Here is a 20,309-nt window from a genome sequence, read left to right on the forward strand (position 1 = left end):
ATATGAATCGCTATTAGGAAATCTCTATTTTTGTCCGTTTCATTCTGCATTTCCTAAATAGCAATTTCTTAGGATGCGCTATTTAGGAAATGCAAAATAGGAATTTTGTACATCTTGCCCTATAAAACATGTTGAGTGCTAGTGAGATCCTTCCCTTGTATCTCTATTCTGCACTTCCCCGTGCTTTTCCTACCTACTTAATTAAGAAGGTGTATTGCTCCATTATGCTGCCCCATCATAAATAGTTTCCTTTGGCATAGCCCTTCTGTATGTGCCCTCCAGCAGCCTGCTCTCCCAGTTATCCTCTGTTATTTAACCCCTTCATTATACTACTCGTGGAGGCTACATTTCTTTGCCACTAACAGATACAAACACACACTGGAACTGCTGCTTCTCAATACACAGCCCACTGTGATTCCATGATCCTGAAGAATTACTGAATCCCAACACAATGTGAATGCAAACTATCCACTCAAGGCATGGTTACTGGATGATTGCATTGAAATATCCTCTTATGGGATTAGGAAATGTGTGAATCATATGGTGAAGTGTGGCATTTTCAAGTGTAGTTGTATGCTTCAATACATAGTGACGCTGGTACGTGAGGTGACTCAGCTGCTGCATTTCCACTTCACTATAGTACTTGCAATGTTTAATACATATATTTAGAAGGATAGTGGAAATATTGCAAAATCAGAGCCCCTTGATGTGATCTTTGTTTTGTAGTTTTCATTCTAAACACAGCCCGAGATTAGGTTTTCCGGTTTCTCTCCCCAAAGTACATGCTCAATGCCAACTTTCCAGCTAGAGACAAGAAACCTGTGAACAGTAGCCCATGACTACTTGAGCATGACATGAGGAGGGTGCATTCTGGTTAACAAGCAGTCCTGTGAGACTGCAGGATTATTTGTTGTTAGTGAGTTCTGAACCTCTTTTCACTATGCATAAACACACTCAAGAATACCTACTAGGCATAGGTTTATATGATTTTTATTCAAATCAACATCCCATGCTTGTAACTATAATAATTAACTAAACAGAGGCATTTAAAATGATTGATTTACAGAAAATAAAAAAAAGTTGCAACATTGTAATGTCATTTCAGAATTTGCTTGCATGGAAAAGATAGAACCGGTATCTCTAACCCCTCCCTTCCTGCCTCTAGCTAGGGTGACTTAGCACCAAAAGGGACAAGTACTAGTTTCAAAGACAGCCTTTCATCTGCATACCTTTGTGTTGTTCTATCTGAAGAGGGTTATTGACTATGTTTGTGTTCGTGGTGGTAGTTTACAGCTTCTCCTTGTTTGTTCTCAGACTCACAGATTCCTCACTGCCTTGTAGTTGTCTTCACCCAGAAAATACACTTTTCTAATTATTTTTAAAAGAGCAGACCTCACATCAAATGACATCAGATGCAAGAATGAACAAATTAATTGTGTTGTACATTCACTTAGCTTTATAAACCATGTGAATAATTGATTAACTAGCAAACTATATTAAAACAAATGTTATTGAATGAGTTGGCAAGTTACTGTCTGGAATTCTTTGAATGTTCAGACATCCAAGTATCCTTTCCTGGTTTTGCAATACAGATATAATTTTATGTGTCCACACTGTCTGCTGTCTGAATTCACAAATGGGGCAGGGCAGAACTGGCCTTTTTGTTACATCAGGCATTTCCCTGGTGGAGGCTGTTTTTGAAAGTCCAAGCCCACTTCTAGAGCCTCTGTCACGTTCCCCAGTTTCTTGAGATTAATTGCAGCTGGTACAGGGGAAAGAGAGAGAGAAAGAGATGAAGAGGGAGAGAAATGGATAGAATGATGGATGAGATAGGGAGTAGAGAGAGGAGAAAAAGAAAGAGAGAGAACAGATAGATGGAAGAAGACAGACTGAGGAAAGGAAGGAAGTGGGCCTCGTTTGAAAATTTTCACCATGGCGTCTTTTGGTTCCTCAGTCCGGCCCTGAATGGGGAATGTTAGTCTACTCAGTACCGGATGGGTGGTACATTCACTCACCATCTGAATCACCCAATGTTACTGAGCTGACCAACAGTCCTACAGCAGCAGACGTCAGCTCCTATTGTGGCAGAAATCATCACCCCAAGGGTGTCCCTGATCTCAGGGTGTGGTACCAGGACTTACACTGGCTCCCTGGTTGTGATGAAAAGGGATGCATGCCTTAACTCCATGGCTCTCAAGAACATTGTGAGTTACTACACTGTTGTGCAAGGCCACACCACCTAGCAGCTGACCAACTGTAGGAGCAGGTTCAGGTGTATCCTGCTCATGGGGAGCTGGGACCTCTAGTCTGCTAAACCCTCCAGAAGAATGACATGCTGCCAACCGAAACTCTCTTTGGGAACTACTACAAAGTCATTGTTGTATACATAAGAGAACAGCCTCTGACTGATATCCATGGCAACAATCCTATCTGTGGCTGTTGCAGATACAGAAGTCTCGGGAGGAGAAGCAGGGGTTTTGGATGTCAGATAAAACATTTTTTCCACATTTACATTTAACCAGGTGATAGCTAACACTATTTGTTTTAGAGAAGAGGGTGGACAAAAGTTAAATTGCGTTGCACTTCATCGCCATGTCAAGTACTCTGCGTGGGCCTTACATTTTGCAACACAAAATGACAGTAATCTGTATTAGGCTTGTAATGGGAGTACTCAGCTGAATAGGATTACAAATAAAATGAGAACACTGCATTTATGATTTTCCCATTTCAATTTAACCTTGAAAAAGTCTGGGAAATGGGTGCGAAAGAGAAGGCCCAGAATACTGCACAAACTTGTGGGCTTCCCATAGTTATTTCCCGTTTCAAACCTGAAAATTGTGGCCCCTCCCGCGTAAAGGGATTTACATGTGTAGTGTTACGGGTTGGGGGTTCTGTAGACCTCAAAATAAGGATGACAGCATGTTGAACTGTACACAGTGAGGTTAGCTTGCACGCCAAACCCCTCACCTTTGATTACTGGCCTTATGCTAATCTTTCTCCTCTTGCAATGGACCCATTGTGATGCTGAATGTACATTATGTGGCAATGTGCTTTATTGTTGTGCACCTACCTGACTGAGTAGTCCATCCGGCATTCACTTCACTCGTGACTCCCTTGAGGCTGCTCACATCCCTAATGTTCTAGACAGTTTCCCCCTCACAGTCAAGGTGCAAATGCTTTTGCGTCTGTGACATGAGAGCGGGTATCTTACTCTATGCTTCCGGTCATTAAAGCATTAGTTGATGTCCTCAATGTTGTGGGGAAAGGAGGACGCTTGTTGTGAAAGCCTGTTGTGCATATTCAAACTGGTTTTCATCATTAAGAGGCGGAAGATTTGAGGCTTCTCCTCCACCACCTCTTCTGCCTGCACTTAAAGATGCCACTCAGAAAGTTATATTTTTTTGGCTCTGACATGGTATTAATTGTGGCAGGTCATGTTGTGCATTTGCAGCTGAAGGGGGAGGATAGCAGTGTGTGGTGTCTGCAGCTGGAGCTGCACTGCAGGAACCAAAAAAATAGCTGCATGTGATTCAAGAGATATGGGGCTTATGTGAGGGTGACAGTGGTATATCCCTGATTCAGGTGGGGTTTGAAATGCTTCTGGGTCATTTCAATGTGATGCCTATGCTTGAAATTGTGACATCTATATTTTCATGCATGCACAGTAGTATCAGGTATGTTATTTTTGCATCCAGTAATTTCGGATGCCTCAGGCTTCCAGATACATGTAAAAATATGAGAAGTAAATATCCTGTCCAAGGTAATACTAATACCTTAGAGTGTGAATAACTTATAAAATCACATATGGGATATGCAGATTCACCAAGTGATAATAGTATTTTCTGGTGCAGTATTACCACACCTTTTTTCTTAAAAACACAAAATGATGGTCAAGGTACCATACATATTTAATCACCATTCACAGGACTTTGGTATGTCTGAATAATAGAACTTTTGTGCCAAGCCCAGTGTGTCATCCATGGGTCATGCACGTTTATTATGAGTGCAGGGTCTTATGTATGGCTCCTTACAAATGCTCACTTCACACGTTGTTCAGGAACACATAAACATTAACACATTACGGTTATGTGTTATTTTAATTGAGACAACAGGGGTGTTATTCATGGTAAATCCAAATAAAAGGAAAACAACCCAACTTCATGTGGAGGGTTTTGAAGTACTAAAATACCCAATACACACTGAATACAAAATAAGCCTAAAAAAATGACCAAGAAAAAAGTCTAATTGACCATACTTTCACACATAATCAATAGGTAAATGATACATTTTATTAAATGATACTATAGATATATATATATATATATATAATATATGGTCAGATAGTAGAAACAATAAAAAGAGAAAACATAGTCAAAAAATACCCCCTCTACCAGAGCTATATAGTAAAAAATAAACATTCACACAAACTCATTCACACTCTAAAAACAATGCAAAGAAACACCTAGCGACAAGGTTGGTCGAGAAGAACAAGAAAAAAGGATAAAACACTCCTTCTTCTGAGATTCAATCAAAGTCATAAATTACAACTCATATAAAGGCAGAAATACAGATCCGATCCAAAATCTCAGTCCTGGTGGGAGAGTGCCGACATACGTTTCGGTGAAGAGTGACCAAACAAGGTCACTCACCTTCATCAGGGCACACAACTTGTTCAACTTTCTGTCATAATCCCAGGGGGGGACTAAAATAATTCTCAATTCAAGAACGTATAACAAACAAAATATTGTAGTTGGAATAAGCAGAAGATAATATGTGTGGGCTAAACAAGACAAGGCAAAACGACATAAAAACATAAGAGAAGAAAAGACACAACAGCAAGAAAGGAAAAAGAAGAATAAAACTAAAAGGGAAAAAAAGAACAAGAAAAGACCAGAAATAGATGAAAACTATAAGATTAATAGAAACAAGGACCAAAGAATTCTATTGACAAATCCACAGTTTATGGCTTACTATTGCCATAGTGTGCGTTCATCTTCAAACATCGAAAGTTGATTTTAACTAGAGACACAAGTCTCTAAAATGCATATACCAGCAGTGCCTGGTGCATCCACAATAAACATGCTGTATGCAAGATCTTATTAGTCCAAAAACCAACCTTGAAATTGCATCTATTTATAGTCATGTTAGAAAAGAATACAAAGTGCAACGAGAAAAAGAAATATAGTGTGCCAAGGTGACTTCCTCAATCCAAATAAGTGTTTTTTAGGTGAACGTGCATACCGATAAATGAAAATCCCCAAGCAAACATCAATATTTCTTACTTGAAAAGCTGTTGTAGCTCCATAATCAATATGGCAAGTATTAATTAGGATGATTCATGAAAATAAGACCTGAACTGTCTATAAAAGAAAAAAATATAATTCCTAGAAAAGTTAAACGAATTCTTTGCCTCATTCACATAGGAGTTGGCAGTTTAATACCAAAAGAGCACTATCTCGCCAAGGCCACAATGCGTACCCTCTATCCATACTGGAGTCTCACAAACAAATTCGGGGGCAAATAAACCTGTTGAAAATGGATATCTCAACTGCAGGAAGGAAAAATGATGGCCTCACCTGAAGGTGCAAAAAAAAAAACAACAACAGAGAAACACCAAGTTGTTGAGAAATGTAACCCACTCTAGAAATTTGGAAAAAAAAGCAAGTAAAAAAACGTTCTGCAATTACTTTCTTATTTTCACGTACCTGCCAAAATGTGTAGATGTAATCAGTCTTCTTCTCAAGTTACCGCCGTGTTCGTCTGGAGCGTGGTATGGTTGGAAAAAAGACAAACCAAAGAATAAAAGGCTTTTAAGCGCGTTACCCGGCTGTATAAGAACAGCTGACACGCTTCCAGTGTGCAGTCAACCTCATAGAAACCGAGGACTGACAACTACGTCCTACAGTAAAAGGAGCCTGAAGGCTAAACGACCGCCATCTTAACAGGGCAAACGCCGAATATAAATACAATGTCACCATAACAGGCAAGTAAAAAAGCGGTCTAAAAAGGCTTTCTTATTTGCACTTACCTGCCAAAATATATAGATGTAATCGGTTTCCTTCTCAAGTTACCGCCGTGGTCGTCAGGAGCGCGGTATAGTTGGAAAAAAAAAGAACCGAGGAATAAAAGGCTTATAAGCGTTACCCAGCTGTTAGAAAAAGGCTGACACGCTTCCGATATACAGTCAACCTCATGGAAACCGAGGACGGACAACTACGTCCTAAAACAGAGGGAGCTCGAAGGCTAAAGGGCCGCCATTTTAACAGGACAAAAGCTGAATGTAATTGCAATGTCACCATAACAGTACAAGAGAGAAAGGAAAGCAAGAACCAGCTACCAAGGAAATTATACCATCCTTAATGAAGGCAAATTCTAAGTACAAGCGTTTTCCCACAGAATCCTCTCATTAAGACCTCGGTTGGCTGTATCGAAAAAGTATATCCAGAAAACTTCTCTTTTCTTTCTATATTTGTCAGAATCACCATGGGACATGGGGATTTTTTCTAAGATGGTCCACTTTAGATTGTCATATTGATGACCCTTCTCCCAATAATGGTCTACCAATGGAGCTTGAGAACGATGATTCTTGATGGCTGATTTATGTTCACTAAATCGTTGCCTAAACTATCTGCCTGTTTAGCCCACATATCCAAGCCGGCAGGGGCACAAACTTAAATATATGATGTTTGCACTTTGGCAGTTAGTCATATTCTTTAAATTTTTTTATTTTTATTGTAATGCAGAGTCAGACACTATGGCATAAGCACAAGCATGGCATACACCACAGCGATGATTTCCTAGAATGGGGTTGGTTCCTGAAATGCTTTTTTGTAGCCATTCAGTTTCTTTATTGGGCCTCGCTTGAACCAGCTTATCCCGAAGATTGGAATTTCTTTGGTAGGCAAACATCGGTCTCAGAAGAGGAACATATTCCTTATAGGTGTTCAAGATATTCCAGTGTGTTTTAATGACATTTTGTATCTTATGGTTAATATTGGAATGTCTGATGACACACACCATTCTATTTGGTTTATCTTTATGAGGAGGAACAAAGAGGGCATCTCAGTTGTAATATTTGGCCCTTTTGTATGCATCGCAGATGACCCTGTAAGGGTACCCCCTCTGAAGAAAATTGTCCTTCATAGTCATAGCGTTCCTATCATATTCACTTATAGAGCTACAGTTCCTGTGAATCCTAAGGAACTGGCTGAATGGAATGTTCTGTCGTTGACTACTCGGATGGTAACTGTGGAAATGAACGAGCGTATTTCTGGCAGTTGGCTTAGTATATAATGTAACCTGAAGATGTTGCTCTTTTTCAAATATGAGAATATCCAAAAATTCAATCTTTTTATTGTTAACATGCAGAGTAAATTTAAGGTTATTGTCACATGCATTGAGCCACTCGATATATTCCTGAAGAAGATCTGTTATTCATGGTAGTCAGTGCTTTAAGATGGAGGGGACTAGAAGCCGTTCCCCTTTACCTTAAAAGCTGCAATGGGTCCCTTTAGGGCTATCTTTTTTTCATTCTGAATGGCCTCAGCTCAGCATGAAAATCCAGAAGCCACCTAAAAAACATACAAACCTGAGTGACGGGTTTGGAGCCATTTTGGGACTGCAATGACTTCTGTATGTTGTGTACACTACAGTCATGTTCCCCTGTCCTGAGTGCCTCACTGCATGTATCTTGTATCCCGGTTTTTGATTTTGGCCATAGCCTCATACTAATCTACAATGTACACAGAGACCTAGGTTTGTCCCATGACACGAGTGAAGATTAACTGTCCGGTGAGCTGGAGGGGTGCACCAACGTGATCTCATTGCAGTGACAATGAACTACTGTGCTTGTCTTGGAGTTAATACATAAAGCAGCGGTGGCACTGTACCATGTGTTATAAATCCACAGTTGTGACCAGGCCTGTTATCTGCTGTCAGAGTTGAGGCTGGTGGACAAGGACACTTCCATGAACAACCCAGATCATACAGCTAACATCTCAAGTGTATGCTTTGCTTTTCTGTGTCTGTGGCCAGCAAGGTGCCTGTATTGTGTGCAGGAATAGTGTGGATGAGCGACCCATGGTAATGTAGGCCTGTGGGATCCATTTTGGATGTCCCTAGCCTAGCCCAGTGCACAAGATGAAGGTGAGGTTATTTTCCCACACAAAGGAAGCATATTTCTGACATTTCTGAAGATGGAGGGAGGTGACCTAGACACTAGGATGGGTAGAGAGGAGACAAAGTTCCTTTAGTAATTCAATTGTACCTTTTGCTGAGAGAGGCTGCTGATTAGTCTTTCTGTAACACTGCCATTTGGAGATGTAGGAGTGAAGAGTGGGACTGTAGTCTCTACAATGCAAGGTGAAAGGGACACCTTTGGTGAGGCCTGCATTTTGTCTTTCACCTGATCATTCTTCAGTGTGGCTCGTGACAGCCAGGTGCAGGAAAAACACACCTTTTTGTGCCTCTATTGGCTTGAGACTACCCTGCTGCAGGAACAACTTTCTACACAAACACTGTGCCTGGAGAACAGACTGGAAAGAACACTTAAAAGAAGAACTGCCCTACTTTGTTCTGAAAGTGCAGGTGGCAGAGTCACATCTCCTGTTGCTTTAACTGTTTAAATGTGGGGATATAGATCAAAGTTATGTATGACTAAGGAAGGGAGTGATCACTGAGTCCTCACAGGACTACTGTGCAACCAAAGTTGGTGTTTGTCAGATAGCCAACTTTTTAGCAGTGAGCGGACATCACCTAACTCTTTCCTTGTTCTACCTTGAACATGAATAGAATACAAGTCTATCTGCCTGCTGAGAGAGAGAAAGAGCCTGCCAACTCTGCAGGGGAAGTGCCTGTCCAGGAAGGACCAGAAACAGGGAGGTCCAGGTGCTGGTGGGATCTGCTAGATAGAAGACAGAGGATGTCCCCAGGTATCAGTCGAAGTATGAAAGTAGGTTACTGGTTGTAAGAGTGAACCCCTACTCAAGCAGCAACCATAATCTTTGTTAGGGTGTGGTACAAGCAAACCCCAAATTCACCTGTGCTCAACCCTCTGGAAGCTTGGCACAGAGCACCCAGGCTTCGCTTAGAGGCAATAGATAAAGTATTTATGGAGCACTTCAAACAAATAGTAATAAGGTGAAAACACAACAAAAGAAAGACCAAGACCAAAACAACAAAAATCAAATCAGTATAAATGGATATATGCAGTTTTAAAGGTTTAATAAACATAGCACCAAAAATGCACAAAGCACCTCTCGCGGCTGTCTGATTGTGCAAGACCGTGTGAAAATCACAAGTTTAGGTCAACCACAATGGACCGTGAGTCAGATACAGGGACCAGGTTCGTCCCGCTAAAAAGTTATCTTCTCAGTACAGCACAAAGAGTCTTGTTTGCGGTGAAGGGGGTCACTAAGAGCAGAAAATAATTTCGGGTGGTCATCGTTGTAATGCGACAATCCTATTATCATCACAAGCAGATGGGCCGGAGTTTCGCAGTGGCACTCACTGTGAACAATCAATGCTGTAGTGTGAAGAATCAGATTTCCTGTTGGAGAGCTATGTGAATGACAAGTTTTTGGTGCACTTATGGGCCTGTTTTGGTGCAAAAACCCATAAAATAAAATGTATCCTCTCTAAGGCCACACCAAGGGTCCAGGACCTGAGGAGAACCACCTGGGGTCAGGGGGCTTGCTCCAGCTGGACCTGGGTGCTGGTTCATGTGGTTGTGAGCCGTTTATGTCCCTCTGATTATGAACAGGAGGCCAGCAGACTAGCCAGTGGAGTCACCCTTGAAGTCCTGAATTCAGGTGAAGGTCCAAATCCTCTGGCTCAGGCAAGAGGGCAGCAGGGCAGCAATCCAAGAAGGCAGCAGTCAGCAAAACAGTAGTCTGCTAGTGCAGCAATCAAGCAAAGTGGCAGTCCTTCCAGCAGCACAGCAGTCCTTCTTTCTGGCAGAGTCTCCACAGGTCCAGAAGATGGCTGAAGTGTTAAGAAGGCTAAGGTCCGACATTTATTCTTGGTCCCACTTTGAAGTGGAGGAAGCTTCTAGAGATTTCCACCCACTCTTGAGGTGTCATGCATCCCTTTCCCCCCTGCCCTGGCCTCAGCTTGTCTGAGGTCACACAATAGACCAGTGTCAAACCTTTTGCGAGAGTGCTCAGGCAGAGCATTTTGATGTGCAAGTGTGGTAAGTGATAGCTCCCCCCCTCAGTAGATCAAAGTGGCCCATTCTGTATACACCTCTTCTATCTTTGTGTCACTGTCTAGGAGCAATCCACAAAGATCAACTGCCAGCTACACTTAGTCATGTGACCCAAGATTAGGCAGGAGGCACCAAATAATTAGGAGAAGAGAAAGCCAGCTTTATAAGAGTGGCATTTTCAAAAGTATGTTTAACTATCTGACTTTAAATAAAAAGGGCTTTTAATTACAATTCTTTAAACACCAAACTCGAACTGTCTACCTGCTCCCAATTTGTAGTTACAGTTTTTCAATGTAAAAAGGTAAATCCAATGTTATCCTATAGGAGAGGTAAGCCTTGCAGTAGTGAAAATGGCTTTAGGGGTATTTCACTACCAGGACATGTAAAACTCCAAAGTACATGTCCTACTTTTAAAAATCACTGCCTCCTGCCCTCTGGGCTATTCAGGGCCTGCCGTAAGGGTGACATATGTATTAAAAAAAAAGGTTTGGGCCTGATAAAAGGTTAATTTTGACAGGTCCAAATGGCAATTTAAAACTGCACATACAGATTGCAGTGGCAGGTCTGAGACATGTTTAGAGAGCTACTTAACCGCGTGGCACGATTAGTGCTGCAGGCCCAATAGTATAATTTAATTTAGAGGCCCTGGATACAGGCACTGCCACTTTACTAGGGACTTACAGGCAAATTAAATATGCCAATTGAGTGTCAACCAACTCTACAATGTTTCAAGGAGAGAGCACAAGCACTTTAGCACTGGTTGGCAGTGGAAAAGTGCTCATAGTTCTAAAAGCCAACAAAACTGGTTTGAAAAACAGGAGGGTAAAGGCAAAACATTTAAGGATGACCCTGCGGAAAGGGTAAAGTCCAACAGTGGGCATTAGACTTTCCAGGCAGGAGCCTTGGCATCACAGCTACCCTGTGGCCCTGAGGATTTCAAGGATGGCTGACCTGTGCCATTGTGACCCAAAGAACTGTTGCAAATGCCCTCTGCTGCTACATCTCATTTGAAGACTGAAATGTGGCTGTGTGTCAATGAGACTGAAGAGATCAGTGCCTGGCCCAAGCCACTTTCACTGCGAAGTTTAATACCCCGTAGCTGGCCGCAGGCAAAGAATAGCACACAGAATCTGGCCAGAGTGTGACTGTAACAATGACTGCACACAGGGTGTCACAGCAACTCCAGGTTACCTGTTTTGTCAACTTCGAGGGATCTCTGTCATCTGCTACCACCACCACTATTCAGCAGCGAGCTCGCTTCAGCCAGCAATATCAGAACCACAGCATGTTCACTCTTCTAAAAGTGTGAAAGGGCTTGTTCACGGCCACCAGATTCCTGCAGGTCAACAGCAAACACTTTTAGGACTCACTGTGGTGCTAGAAAGACTGCATGAACTGTGAAAGAATTAGCTCATTGACAGTTCATGAGGGATATAATCAGCATCAAAGCCCAAATTCATGCTCTTACTTTATCACTGCAAAGAGGGGGGAATGAACTAGACCAACCAGACCAGAGCAAAGAGTAACTGAAGGGCAAAGGATGGGATAACTGATTGAGATGCAGCTAGTCCCTCCATCCAGTTCACTAAACTGTACTGACCATTATTGCATGTGTAGTATTCAGGGTTGGACTGGGACAGAAAATAGACCTAGGCAACAAAAGAAAACTGGCTACTATTAGTGAATCAGATAGCTAAAAAGTGGTCCATATTTGCAAATTAGGCAGCTTTGAACTTCTGAAGATATGCTGTGTAGGTGTTTTGCAAGATATGGGAGACTGCATTCATTTGTGATTGGTACAGGCAGTGTTCATGGTAATATCAGGTAGTCAACCATAAAAAAAGGCTCACCAGACCATGTAAAGAGCCTTCCAGACCATAAAACAGGCCACAAATAGCCAAAATGCACTAGCCCTCACACTGACCTATTAGGCTAGCCATTCTGGAACTGCCAGATTGCCCTAGAGGCCATTTAGACCTTGGTAGTATATTGTTCTGTCATATGTTTAAGTGCGGTTCTTTTATAAGTAAAACACTGGGTCAAAAAATCAATTATAGTGCTGCAGTTTGACTGTTGAATTCTGAAATCAAGCATCACCACACTACTTCACTGAGAAGACTGTGACTGCTCACCATCACTACAACTGAGTGTCAAGTGCTAAAAGTGTCCAGTTTGTGAGACGGACCCCCTGCTGCCATCCAAGCAAACAACCTCAAGTTACACAGCTGAGGCCTAGTATACCCTGTCTGCCCCAAAACCCCACAGACAAGGTCTGACATTTCACACTATAAGGACATGGATACCTATCAAGATTACCTACCTTTGGCGCCAATTATCTGTTTTTGCCATGCTGCCATTTCATAACCCTACTTGGGCCCTCATTACAAGTTTTCTAACAGTTCAGTGACAAACCTAGCACCTTGAAATTAACAATTGGTAGAAATTGGGTCTCTAGTTGGCGGTAGGTTGCACCCTGTCCAAGTAGGGACCACAGTTCTATTCAGGGTACATCAGAAACACACCTTAAATTAACCTGTGCTCACCCTCTGATAGCTTGGCACAGAGCAGTCAGGCTTAATTTAAGAGGCAATGTGTAAAGTGTTTGTGCAACACTTAAATTACAATAATACAGTGAAAACACAACAAAAAGACTTTACAGTAGTTTAGAGAACTAGAGCATATATATTGGAACAAAAGAAGACCAAAACAACAAAAATCCAATAAGTAGAAGTCGAGATATTAATTTTTAAAGATTAAATGTGAAAATAGTGTTTAAATGTCACTAGCAGTCAAAAGGTTAATTGAGGTCACAAGGGACCGTGCAAATCCAAAGTTCAGGACAACTGTGATAGAGGATATGCCAACTACAGAGCCCATGCAGGGTCTGCTGAAACCTTTGATTGTGCAAAGCGTTGACATCAAGGGTATGATGCGTTGTTTTTTGCAGAAATCAGCTTCAGAACCCCCTTCTGAGACCCAGGACTGGAGGGGGCACCTCAGGCAAGGGTAGAAAACGCACAGATGGCAGAGTTCAGTAGCACTAGGAGAGTTGCAGGCAGTCTTTGATGTCCCTGAAACTGCTGAGAACTGGGGGCCAGCTAACAAGCCCTCAGAGAATCTTAGGTTCAAGGATGTAGAGAACAGGTCCAGTACTTCCCACTCTAGGCAAGAAGCAGCAGGCAACAGGCCAACATAGCAAAGCAAAGCAGCAAAATGGCAGTCCCTCCTACAGCACTGCAAACAGCAAGCAGTAGGCCAAGACAGCAATGCAGTTGCAGAGTGGCAGTCTATCCTGGCAGCACAGCAGTCCTTTTCCTGGCAGAATGTCCTTGGTTCCAGTAGAGTTCTGATTTGGTGGGGAGTGGGGGGTCCATTACTTATACCCAAAGGTGACTGTGAAGTGGGTAACACTTCAAAGAGCTCTTTGAAGATCACAAGGTCACTGCCCTTCCTTCTCTGGCTCCAGAAACTCTACAGGGGTTTATGCAGCTCTTTGTGTAGGGAGAGACACAGCCCTATTCAGGGGTAAGTGATGAGGTGCTAAGCTCCATCCCTCCATTAAGCCAGTTAAGGGCTCAGTAGGGCCCATTAAGTCACACCTAAGCTCCATTGTGTGTGACTGTCTAGAGGGAATACACAAAGACCAGCTGTCACCACCCCAGAAGTGTATTCACAGTCACGCAGAGTCACAGAATATTTAAAGTAGGAAAATGTCAACTTTCCAAACGTGGCATTTTCAGACTTACAATTTAAAATCCAACTTCATCATAAATTGTGCTTTTCAATTGTAAGTCCAGAGACACCAAACTCCAAATTTCTATCTTTTTTCAATTGGAAGTCATATTTAAAGGATACTTTTAGGTAACCCCAAAGTTAACCTGTGAGAGAGATAGGCATTGCAGTAGTAAAAAACAAATGTAATTGTTTTTCACTACCAGGATATGTTAAACTTAAAAGTAGATGTCCAACTTTTTAAATACATTGCACTCTGCCCTTGGGGCTAACTAGGGCCTACATTAGGGGTGACTTATATGTCTGTGGAAGGCCTGAGACATGTTTTAAAGGCTTCTGGAGTGAGTGGCACAGTCAGTGCTGCAGGCCCACTAGTAGCATTTAATTTACATGCCCTGGGCACATATAGGCCCTCATTCTGACCCTGGCGGTCAAAGACCGCCAGGGCGGAGGACCGCGGGAGCACCGCCGACAGGCCGGCGGTGCTCCAATGGGGATTCCGACCGCGGCGGTAAAGCCGCGGTCGGACCGGCACCACTGGCGGGCTCCCGCCAGTGTACCGCCGCCCCATTGAATCCTCCACGGCGGCGCAGCTTGCTGCACCGCCGCGGGGATTCCGACCCCCCCTACCGCCATCCAGATCCCGGCGGTCCGACCGCCGGGATCCGGATGGCGGTAGGGGGAGTCGCGGGGCCCCTGGGGGCCCCTGCAGTGCCCATGCCACTGGCATGGGCATTGCAGGGGCCCCCGTAAGAGGGCCCCTACATGTATTTCACTGTCTGCTGCGCAGACAGTGAAATACGCGACGGGTGCAACTGCACCCGTCGCACAGCTTCCACTCCGCCGGCTCGATTCCGAGCCGGCTTCATCGTGGAAGCCTCTTTCCCGCTGGGCTGGCGGGCGGTCTGAAGGCGACCGCCCGCCAGCCCAGCGGGAAAGTCAGAATTACCGCCGCGGTCTTTCGACCGCGGAACGGTAACCTGACGGCGGGACTTTGGCGGGCGGCCTCCGCCGCCCGCCAAGGTCAGAATGAGGGCCATAGTGTGCTTTACTAGGGACTTACAAGTAAATTAAATACATATGGCAATTGTGGAGAAGCCAAAATTACCACAACTTAAAAATAGAGCACATGCAATTTAGCAATGGTTAGCAATGGTAAAGTGCACAGTCCTAAAGCAAACAAAACAAGGTCAGAAAACAAGGAGGAGAAAGGCAAAATGTCTCGGTATGGCCCTGCAGAAAGGGCCAATTCCAACAACAATACTGTGGGGATTGGTAATTCCTAGGCGCAGGAATTTTGCAGAGGTTTGTTTTGGATTTGAGGAATAGCTGTGGAAATCAATCTTTTTGCACTGGTTTCAGTAGTTTTTGCATAATACTGGGTGCTTTTCAATATTGACTTGTCACTATGTTATAATGGCAAAATATGAATGATGAAATTCCAACAGTTAGAGTATTCCCACAAGACTTGGTGGCCTGTCCTGTTACCTGTCAAATCAGGATTACCATTTTACTGACAATTAGGGCCTGGATTAGATAAACCATTCTTTAAAAAGTCAGATGGATGACCCTTTTTCATTTTCTGCTGGTATAACGTATGTTACTCTATATGTTACAATTTTCTTGCTCTACATCCATACTAGAGCCTTATCCAGTCTCTGCAAGTGCCACATTCTGATTTACCATTTTAATATTCTTTTCAAACCCCCATCAATCTTATAGTTGAATTATCTTGTGGTGGAATAATATTGTTTTTCTCTAGATGCGTAATCTCCCTTTCTCCTCTGTGTCTCTTCTTAACCATTGCCTAAATTAGCCTGTCTGTCTCACTAGAGACCTTTCAGCATCAAAACGTTCCCTTTCCAATCTCTTCTCTTGCTTCACTGTTTGTAGAACTTTCTGTTTAATCACACCTGAGGCCATTTTACAAATAGGGGGCACTGTCCCTGTTTGTGTGGTGGTGCGCCTTTAAATTGGTGGTGCAGCAGTCAGTGGAGTCGTAAATTCTCAGCTGCACTGGGGGCAGCGCATTATTGAAAGACAGAGTGGTTGCTTGACGTTGATGCTGTAGGAAAGTCACTCTTTTTGGGCATGGTTACCCCAACATTTTGCCTGCTTTCTGTGTGCTTTGACTGTTTTCATTGGGATCCTGCTAACTAGGAGCCCAGTGATTGTACTTTCTCCCTCTAAATGTGTTTGCTTTGGAATTTGCACACACCACAATTGGCATACTGGTCCCCCATATAAGTCACAGTATATAGTACTTAGGTACCCAGGACATTGGGGCACCAGGGGTTCCCCAAGGTTGCAGCATGTATTATTCTACCCAAGGGAGCCCATGCAAAATGTGTCTGCAGGCCTGCCATTACAGCCTGCGTGAAAAGGTGCATGCACCTTTTCACTACAGGTCTTTTGACTACAGGTCACTGCACCAGGTCACTGTACGTCAACCCTATGGCAGGCACTCCTAGCCCAGAGGGCAGGTGCAGGTCCCAGAGTGTGAGGGCACCCCTGCATGAGCAGAGGTGCCCTGCCCAGCTCCATTACACTGGACTACCTGCTTCCAGTACGAACATGGGCATGTTTGGTGTCAAACATGTCAGACTTACACGCCAATAGTTTTTCCAGTGTTGGTTGTATGACTCTATGCACTCTGGGGGCTTCTCAGAGGACACCTGACATTGCTCCTATCAGTCTTCTATTTTTTTCTAGGGAGCCCACACTGCTGCCACCCCTCAGACAGGTTTTTGCCCTCCTGCTGCTTGACGAACTCAGGCAGAGGAAGGCAGAACAAAGGATTTCCTGTAGGAGAGGGTGGTAACACCCTCTCCCTTGAAAATAAGTGTGAGAAGGCTTCAGAGGAGTAGCCTCCCCAAGCCACCGGTATGCTTTGAAGTGCTCATTTGGTGCCCTGTTTGCATAAACAGGTTTTCACCAGTCCAGGGACCCCCCTGCTCTGGTACAGAACTGGACAAAGGAAAGGGGAGGGACCACTCCCCTGTCCATCACCACCCCAGGGGTGGTGCCCAGAGCTCCTCCAGGTGGCCACTTGATTCTGCCATCTTGAATCCAAGGTGCGCAGAGACCTCTGGGAGCATCTGAGTGGCCAGGTCAGGCAGGTGACATCACAGCCCCCTCCTGATAGGTGGTCACCTTGCAGGTGACCAAGTCCCCTTTCTGGGCTATTTAGGGTCTCTCTCTTGGGTGGGTCCTCAGATTCAATGCTCAAGATTCCAGCAGGATTTCTCTGCATCATTTACTTCATCTGCTGCCCACCAGAACTGCAACTGGACTCTTCAGAAACCAACATATGGAACTTCAGCAAAGACTCCGATTGGCAACATTGTTTCTCCAGCTCCTTCCAGCAAATGCAACATTGCCCCAGCTCTGCATCCTCTGAGGTCAACGAGACTCCAGCCTGCACCGAGAAGTAAAAAGGAGTCTCCCTTGGAGTGAGGGACTCACTCCCCCGCATCTGCAGGCACCAACTGCAACGACGCCCGGCTGTGTGGATCTTCTCTCCTCCGGAGCTGTGTGGATCCTGCATCACAGGTTGTCATCTGGAGTGGTCCCCTTGGTCCTCTCTGCCAGCTGGCCAGCTTGGAAAATGGTAAGCCCTTGGTTCTCCTTGCAGGACAGTACCCCTGTGCACCTCAACTCTTGCAGCTACCAAGGTTTGTTTTCTACTCCTCCAAGGGATCTTCAGTTTTTGTGTAGCCCCAGCACTTCTTCCTGCCAAGCACAGTCTCCCCTCTATTACTCCAGCGACGTGGGACTCCTCTTCAGGTGTGCTGAGTGGGCCTCACTGCGACTGCTGTGCCTATTGCCAATGGGTTGCAGGTGGGGGATGCCTCCTCTTCTTGTGACTCTCCCAACTGCTGAGGGTCACCCCGGACTTCCCTCCTTGGGTCGAGTCACCTGGGCCTTGCTGTTCCTCTTCAGCCTTGCAAATTGTCCTCTTCCTCTCTTGCATTTGCCAAGGCTTTTTGGTTGTTCTTCAGCATCACTGACGCACTGCAACCTGATGGTCGACGTGGGACACCATCTGCAACACTTCAGGGACTCCTCTTCAGCTCCTGTGCTGCACAGCTTCATCCACTGTTGACTTGGTCCTGCATCCACAGCAGGGTGGGTAGTGGCTCCTGCCACCACCAGACACTCAATCATGAACTGGACTTGGTCCCCTTCTTTTGCAGGCCCTCTTGTGCCAGAATTTACCTTTCGGTTCTTCCAGTCTTGTATGGGTCTTGCACAATCCTTTTCCAAAGTCATCCTCGTCTTGGGGAAAACCAGGTACTTACCTCTGTTCTTCAAAACACAAGGGGGGGGAAAAAAAGGAGAATTGGGCGGTCCAGTGTACGTTCTCCCAATAGTATGTAAATATAAAGTGGTACACTGTTCCGAATAAGAGGAAAGAAAAGGAGTCCTGAAATTCAGGAGCAATGGTCCTCACACACCTTGGTTGGTGTCATGCTTCATCATCGGACAGCTCCTCGTCAGACCGGCGCTGCAATGTCTGACGGGCACCCCCCGAGGGGGGGCTCTTTGCCGGAGATCTTTTTATATATTCGATGATGCCGTGGGACCTAATATGGATCTGAGAAAAGAACAAATCCACAAGAGAGAGAAAAAGATAAGGATAAAATTGGCTCAAATCCCTCACTCAATGATTTATTGTTTGCTATTGGGAGATGGTCAAAAATAAAAAAATGTAGGGAGTGGAAACAGAGGTAATGCTCGGACACTCACACAAAACATTTAAGAAAAGAGGATGGTGGAAATAATCCACTCCTCATTAGTATGCGGTCGACATGTTTCGCGTCTGTGATGGTCCAACAGGATCCAGTGACGCTTCTTCAGGACCTACTAAATCAAGAAATCACTCTCAAAATATCAATATACCTATACTCCTGCTGACTATCGTACACAGTCAAGGCGTCATCAGTCACTTACTGAGGTCGAGCCGGACTGGCTTCTCTTTCCTACTAGTCACCCTAAATCAGGGGAAAAAAAGGGCTCAAATTAGCGCTGTAAAAAATCACTCCATCAGTACTAGAGAGTGATAGATTTGTGATGAAGAAAACAAATTGTGACAAACTGTGCAACACTCAGTGACCAGGTGGGTGCAAAGCAAGCCATGCTAATAACACATAGGGAGGCTTACCCTCTTTACTGAAAGAACAGGTTCCATGGGATCACGCTGGCCTCTTGCCTGGCTTACCGAAAATCTGATTGGTAAGAAACAATATATATACCGAATGGGGGACCACATGTTATAGTCCAGCATTAGTCTAAGGGATATTCCGCAAAGTAGCTGGGTATCGGTAGACCATAGCGTGGAAACAAAATTCAAAAGTAATACTTCACAACTGTGTGTAAGTATCTCATAAACACACACAAATAACAATATCCACACAGCAGAAAAAGATAATGCATAGTTTATTACTGGTACGTCACCTTTAGAAACGAATATGAAGTAGGGTGTTCAGTACAACCATATTTAGGTAGAAAAAAAAAAAAATGATTGTTTACTCTAATAGGTAATGCGATGTGGCACACATCACAAAGTAATTCGCCCATGAGAGGAAAATGAAGTTACGGCACCGATACATCTAAGAATGGTATACACATTCTGAAATTCACCTCATTGAAAGTAAGGCGTCTCATTTGGCCAAAAGTAGAGTACATAACAGAACCGGGTACGAGGAAAACAAATTGCTCATTTTTATATCACTCGCCCTGAAAGAAAACGTCCCATAGACTTGTGGATACAGGCACCGTCTATCAAGATTGAGTACGTCTTCAAAGACACTCGAAAGAATCTATCGAGAGAGGCTGGGTCAGGGCACTTACTTTTCAAGTAGCCGAAGTCCTCCGTAGCACCTACCCTGGGGTTCGCGGTCCCGGATGTGATCGTAGCCCAGGGACCGGCGAGTTTAAATATAACGCATAATAGGCGCGTATGTCTTAATTAGGGGAATCAGTATCCTAGCAACCTCCTAGTGAGTTGCAACCATATCTGGAAATAGACGATGGACTATAAAAACGAGGTGGTGAGAAACCCTCGTTCGTGTCGGCCATCTTAAAATGGTAAATGGCCACTAATAGTGAGCCTAGTCTGCAGTGATTGACCAGACATAGAACAGGTCATTTAGAAATGCCAATGATATCGATCGTGGCATTCATCAAATCACATAGTCTGATAATTTTGTACATCGTATGGTGAAAAACGGGGGTGACAAAGTTGAAGACTGACATGAAAGGTGTCGTCATAGGGAATCTATCCAAACAAAAAAGGGTATATATAGGGGGGTTACGTAGTCAGAATGAACATACTGTCTATTTGGATAGGTGGAACCAAGGGATGTCATCA

The sequence above is a fragment of the Pleurodeles waltl genome, chromosome 11 (genome assembly GCF_031143425.1).
Source record: "Pleurodeles waltl isolate 20211129_DDA chromosome 11, aPleWal1.hap1.20221129, whole genome shotgun sequence".
NCBI lineage: Eukaryota > Metazoa > Chordata > Amphibia > Caudata > Salamandridae > Pleurodeles > Pleurodeles waltl.